The following is a 6,851-nucleotide window of genomic DNA, read 5'->3' as shown; positions in this document are numbered from 1 at the left end:
GATATAGGTTAACGATAAGAGACCTATCCCAGCTAGTCGTAACGAGTACGATTCCCAGAAGATGCCAAATTTATTTAACAAATACGCACCACATTCAGAGCTGTTCTATTGTCACTAAAGCACTGCTTAACTAACCCTTAAACAACTGTAAATGTGGCAGTTAGTCACATTAAGTTACATCTTTCAGCAAAATTACCGCTTTGCAAATGGTGGTGGATTCATCTTATTTCTTACTAATGTTATAAATTCGAATGTTTGGATGGAAATTTATCATAGATGTAGAACATAGTGTAGAAGAACACATAGGCTTCTTCTTCTTTCTCAGCCATATGTCGCCCACTTCTGGGCAGGCTACTAATCGTAATTCCGCGCGAACGAAGTCGCAGGCGACAGCTATAGTTGTGAATAAAAATTGAGAACAGTAGCAAACATTTTAATCTCTGTCTACCCCAAAATAGTCACTCTGCGTACCTTAATACCGTCATGACTCATGGTAATCAACCTAGAAATGCCTCCAATGAATTGTCATCATAAAAGTAATCAGTGACAAAAAATCATATCGTCTTTCAGCTTCACGTTACCACTCTTCCGCCTACGCTTACTTGGGCGGTTGTTCAAGTCCGCCGCCCGCCCAACGCCTATGGGAGGTGCTTATATAAGTGACGGCGAAGCCTGCTGGCGCACAGTACGATCGCCGGCGTGCACCGCATGCCACGTTTATACTAAGTGTACAGTGACTGGTCTACGACACAGGTAAGTTTACTTAAATAATAATATAAAGTTTATCCAAGCTTCAACAAGTAAGAAATAAGTAATTACGCTTATGGAAAAATATTTCGAGACATTAAAACTTTTGCAACTTTTTAACGTAAGAAACTTATTACTAAAAAGTCTTCAGTATGTTAGAAATAAATACAACGTTTTATAAATTCATTAAAAAAATAACGAATTTTGCCTTAATAAAGAGCAGTATCAAAAATATGTTTTAATATCAGATGGGTTCGTGGTCAAGCGCTAGTTTATTAATTATAAAAATGATACCGCGTTAGGAATGTTTCCAGCCATCACTGTTTGCAAAATTGCCAAAGTTTTTTTTAAATCATAAAACGCGTTTACAATATTGCGTGTAGTATTCAACGGACTGCCAGTTATATGAAATTATAACAATTATTAAATTACGTAATTGATAATAAAACATGTAATTATTTTTTTACTTTTATGTCTTGTTAGTCATGTTCATTTATGTACAACTAGCTGTCGCCCGCGACTCCGTCCGCGTGGATATATAAAAAAACTTAATTAGTGTAGCCCACCCATCCATCCATTCACATCACAGCCATCTAAACATTTGCATTTATAATATTAGTAAGTTAAATAAAAATCAACTCTTCAAGGCATAAATTCGAAAAAAAATGAATAAATAGTATCCTATATCCGTCTCCATGCTCTAAGCTGCCTCCTAACCAATTTTCAGGCATATCGGTAAAGCCGTTCTTGAGATATAAATAGTGTAACTAACACGACTTTCTTTTATATATGTAGATAGATGTTATAAACATAATATACAGTTTCATTTTATTATTTTCATCGTTAAAATATATCCTTTCTACTTATAACAAATCGTAAGAAAATTCAACTGAGAATCGAACGCTGAACTATTATCATTTATATGCAAAACCAATAGCACAAAGTCTTTCAGATAACGTGTTTGTTTAAAGTATTTTAGTATTATATAAAATACATTAGTAATAAATAACGCAAAAAATGCTTTAACTATGAATTTAAAAAACTATTTAAAGACGTAATTTCGGTTAGTGATCAAATTGTTTCAACTTAATTACAGTAAATCCTATCAGTTTTGGAGACATCTCCAGTCGTAAGCAAATTAAGAAATTGACAGTTAAAATAATTGGTTTTAATAATAAGAGTAATTTATTTATGTCACAAAATGTCCATTTATTTGGTTTCAAAGTCAACTGATAAAAGTCTTTTTAATGTATGATTTAATTGCAAGAAAAGATATCGCGTATATAGAAAAAAAAACTTGTGTAAATAAAATAACAAAAAGCTTTTCACATATCAAAGTCTTAGAATTTAAATTCTGTCTATTTACTCAGTTGAATCTGTTGAATGGAATTAAATAAAATAACTGGATTAGAAAGTAAAATATTTTTCTTACTATATAAGGTGGCAAACGAGCAAGCGTACACCTGAATTCGCCTAAATAGCAAAGTGACCTCTATCATAGACATCTGCATTTGCAGAAATATGGCCTATCCTTAGCCGACGAATAAGGAAACCGTGAGGAAAGCAAATATAAAGGATATTTCCACTTCACGCCTGTCCTCTTTGGTCGTGGTATTGCACCAGTCAAGCCAATCAATTCTCACAGCAAACTTTGTTACAGGCTCTACCACTGTTATATTTGACTTTTGAAATTACGTCACTGTCCATACATTGGTCCTTGCATTTATTTTTCCTCATCTAAAAATTCGCTTTTAAAAGTTATTCCCAAGCATAAAATAACAAGAAGAAAATGTAAACGTTGGTTATAGTTTTTAAGCGAAATTGCAATTAAATTTAATTGACATTTTCGATTTCATGCTTGTGTTGTGACAGAGATGTTTTTAATTATTATTTTGTTTGTTATTTTATTAATGTTTGCAGTTGAAAAAGCTTGCATGAAGAAAATTAAAGTTGTTTATTTAAAGGCCAGTATTATTTATAAAATAGAGATAAAACTTCAAGGAAATGGACCTTCTGTTATTATAATAGCGAAAACTTTGACTCAGTTTTAAAGGAAATTTCGCTAACTAATGAACATGTTTGAAACAGTTAATGTAGAGAAGAAATGCGTAAAGCTTCTTTAATCAAAAATTTAAGAAATTTTTAACTTGAAAATGAATTATAGCCAGATTATCAACAGTAGTATAATAAACAAAACTGAAGTCTAGATTTAAGTCTTTAGGGAACCACGAAAACCATTACGTATATAACTTCGCATACTTCTAATTTATTAATGAGTGGTCAGTAAAAAATGTGAAAATATAAAATCACAAAATGTTGCTAGTTCTTCTTGTTCATATTAAAAAAATCTTAATATAATCAATCTTAAGAAACACTATGAGCTTTAAAGCAAATTTTTAAACAAAAAGGATTTTTACGATGCTTAAATAGTAATAAAAATTTAAACCCTTAAAGATACACTTTGGAATGTAAAATAAGCAGTAAAATTTTATAATCAATAACTTCGTAACTGAAGACAATTAAGTTAAAATAAGTTATAGACTTAACTGATAACATTAGCTGGCTATTTGCGATTTTAACTGCATTTTAAATTAGTTATTACCTTTCATAACGTTGAATAATTTAAGCATTTTAAAATATTGCAGAACACATTTATATTTCGTAGTACCTCATTATTGTAAGGGTCTCAATTTCCGGCCTTCAATAACTTTCGATGGGGACACGAGATAATTTGAAGTACTTAAAATTCTTTCTTAGCGTTGATAGACAGATTAAATTGTAGCATCTTAGTCGATTCAGAATTTCGACTACGTGTCACGATTATTATCTGAATGGGATTAAGAACTGGACTATTCTCTTATTTTTTAAAACGAGGTAAGTAAATTTTATGAATATTATAAATGCGAATAGATAGATATTTGTTATAAGATATCTGCAAAACGGTTCAACGGATCACGATGTTTAGCATGGATGTAGAAACATATTGAAGCATACATAACTACTACTAACTACTTAACTACTAATTAAGTTTTTCTTTAATTCCGCACGGACGGAGTCGGATTCGACAGCTAATGGCTCATAATTTCTTTTCGAATTCAGTCTTCTTTCTAATCTACGAAACGTACGCAACCTGTAGTATGTATTAAGCAAGTTATAATAGTAAAATATAAACATCATCGTTTAAATGAATGGCTTCGCTTTGTGAACTATGAGTATAACTTTATTAAGTGCTATTTCATTCAGTAATTGTAAAATATTCATTATATACTTTGAACAATAAATATTCAATTCAATTGTTTTGTTACAATTAAGAGTTGAATAAAAAAAAAGAAAACTTCAAATTGCTGGTAAAACGAAGGCTGCACTTTCTCGTAAATCGTTCATAATTAGACGCTATTAAAGAACTAAATCTAGCCTAACTTTTATATTCTAGAAAGCTCACTACTTTTTGAAAGTTCTATGTTATCTCTATTTCCCAGCTATTCTATTGTTACTAGTTTTTTTAATTACTAGATTTTTTTCTACTTTTCAATAATCTTTAGCAATAACTGTTATTTAGGATGGTAAAAAATAAGTAATTATTTTTCTTTAATTACCATATATGTAATGATGTTTACAGCATAATGTTATTGTTAATTCCGCTCAGTTGTTCAAAACTTTTAAAAGCATTATCTTGTACTTAAAGGTGTTTAAACTTTTAATAACATAACATAACTAAATAATGTCTTTAGTAAGTTTTAAAGCATCAGTGGCTCAGGTGTTGAGCACTTGTAATCTGCAGGTCTTGAGTTCTTATATTAGAGTTCACTTAAGTTGTTTGAATTTCTTAGTAGATTTGTTCTTTGTCGTAAAAGTAATTTAGTCCTTAATTTTCTTCAATAATTACTATCTGTCGCCCTCTACTCCGTCCGCGCAGATAAACAAACCCTAATAATTTGTATATATTCTTCCAAACTATGATCTACATCTATATTAAATTTCATCGGGATACGATAAACCGTTTCCGAGATACGTTCAAACAAACATCCATCAATCTAACCTTTATAATATTAGTAAGATTTTTACCGATATTAAATAAAATAATAATTAATACTTCAATGAATTAAGATAAAGAGCACTTCAATTACAGATTAACTCATTTGCCAGAGCGCGGGTTATTTCAGAGAGATAAGGCACGTACTGTTTGAGTAAGGAATGATATCACGACTCTCTCTGACTCCTACATACTCTATTGTTCTCAATGAAATGCAATTTAATACCATCTTTATATTTAATCCGAAGAGTTAACACATCTTATTGAGAACTTACCAATGTTTATTAAGCGAAGAAATCATACATTTAATCGTGGGTTTCTGAAACCAAAATCCTCATTTAAATAATCTCTGTTTTGTAACAGAATTACATATTTTAATGATAACAAATAATAAAAGTTTACCTTAATTAGTTTGGATAAAATAGGTTTTGAAAGTCATAAACTGATTTGAAAGATACTTTCACTGTTGAGAAGCTACACAATCCCCGGATGACATCTTACTAATATTATAAATACGAATGTTCAAATAGAGGGATGTTGGAAGATATCTCCAGAACGACTGAACGGATCTCAATGAAATTTGAAATACATATAGAACATTGTTTGGAAGAACACAATTACATTTTTTTTTTAAATTCCGCGCGGACAAAGTCGCGGATAACGATTGTAGGTTATATTTATTATAAGCCTATAACTGTTATGCAATATGTGTATTTAACATACATTCTTTTTTGAAGAAAATCATAAAATACGCTTAAGCAAAAATAAGTTTAATAAAACTAAGTTAATAATTATTTTATAGTGATCGTATATTTTTATAGAGTTGTATGTTTGGTATACTATACAAAATGAACGTAAGGGTTAAAAATTATGAAATATGTAATATTTGTGATACTTCTATGCGTATATATGCGACAACTAGTTCAATAAAACAATAAATATATAATACCCAAAGGTCGTATAAATAGATTTGGAAAGATAGATAATATCATAAAAGAAAAGAGATATTGTCTACTTCCAATTTCAATGCTTGGAATATTTTATTATATGCGTCTATTTTATTATATATTCGATACTCGAGTATCAACATGTGAGTTATAACTATTTTATGAAATACTAGCTGTCGCCCGCGACTTCGTCCGTAAGAAATTAAATAAAAACTTACTTAGTACCTTATGTGTTTTTCCAGACTATGTTTTACATATATACAAAATTTCAGCGAGATCCATGCATGCGTTCTGGAGATAACTTATAAAAACATCCATTCATCCATACATCCAAATATTCGCATTTATAATATTAGTAAGATTTTCAAAGTGATATTGCCTTGACGAATGTATAATCCTAGAAATGATAAATCCATGTACTATTGTGTCTTCTAAGATTACATGAACTGCAATAACAATTCAATTTTGTAGGATAATAGAATGAAATGTCAAATGTGGACTGAACCTCTAGATAACAAGTGACATCTGGTGGCCAAGCAAGAAATTTTTTACAATTACAATAGTATCGTCATACGATATTTGGTTATTTTACGACAAAAAAAAATTAAATAAAAGCGAGCCTTTCTTGCTTCATCATCATCAGCTCACTATACGTTCCCACCGAGGGGCTCGGAGCCTACCCTAAGTTAAGAGTGATTACGCCATAGTCAACCACGCTGGCCAAGTGCGGGTTGGTTGACTTCACACGTATCTTTGAATTTCTTCTCAGATGTGTGCAGGTTGCATCACGATGTTTTCCTTCACCGTAAGAACGTGGGATAAATGTACGTATGTAAATCGAAAATCGAAAAACACATTGGTACATGGCGGGATTCGAACCCAGGACCTGTAGATTGCAAGTCAAGTGTTTGACCCCTGAGTCACCGACGCTCCCTTTCTTGCTTATATATGTGAAACTTATCTCTACGTCTCTCTTGACGTAAAATAATAAATATAATATGAAATTATTAGAAAAGCCGCTATGTTACTGAGCCGTAACATTTACACGAATCATAGGAATATAATACTTATTATTACAAATTCCACAGAATTATTTACGTGAAAATATCTTTTGACAATTACTT

At 30.8% G+C, this 6,851-nt stretch overlaps 1 protein-coding gene across 1 annotated transcript in view; it reads left to right on the top strand.

Moving 5' to 3' along the window:
* Nucleotides 1–686: 686 nt before the first annotated feature.
* AST-A (allatostatin A) overlaps nucleotides 687–6,851 on the top strand; it is a 34,966-nt gene continuing 28,801 nt past the window's right edge. The window contains exon 1 of the mRNA XM_013316295.1: nucleotides 687–753. The gene's annotated coding sequence lies outside the window, so the exon portion shown is untranslated. The remainder of the gene's footprint in view (nucleotides 754–6,851) is intronic.

Source organism: Papilio xuthus, unplaced genomic scaffold, assembly GCF_000836235.2.
Source record: "Papilio xuthus unplaced genomic scaffold, Pxut_1.1 DF826949.1, whole genome shotgun sequence".
NCBI classification, from domain to species: Eukaryota; Metazoa; Arthropoda; class Insecta; order Lepidoptera; family Papilionidae; genus Papilio; species Papilio xuthus.
The sequence above is the reverse complement of the archived record's forward strand: the minus strand, read 5'-3'. Positions and strand labels throughout refer to the sequence as shown.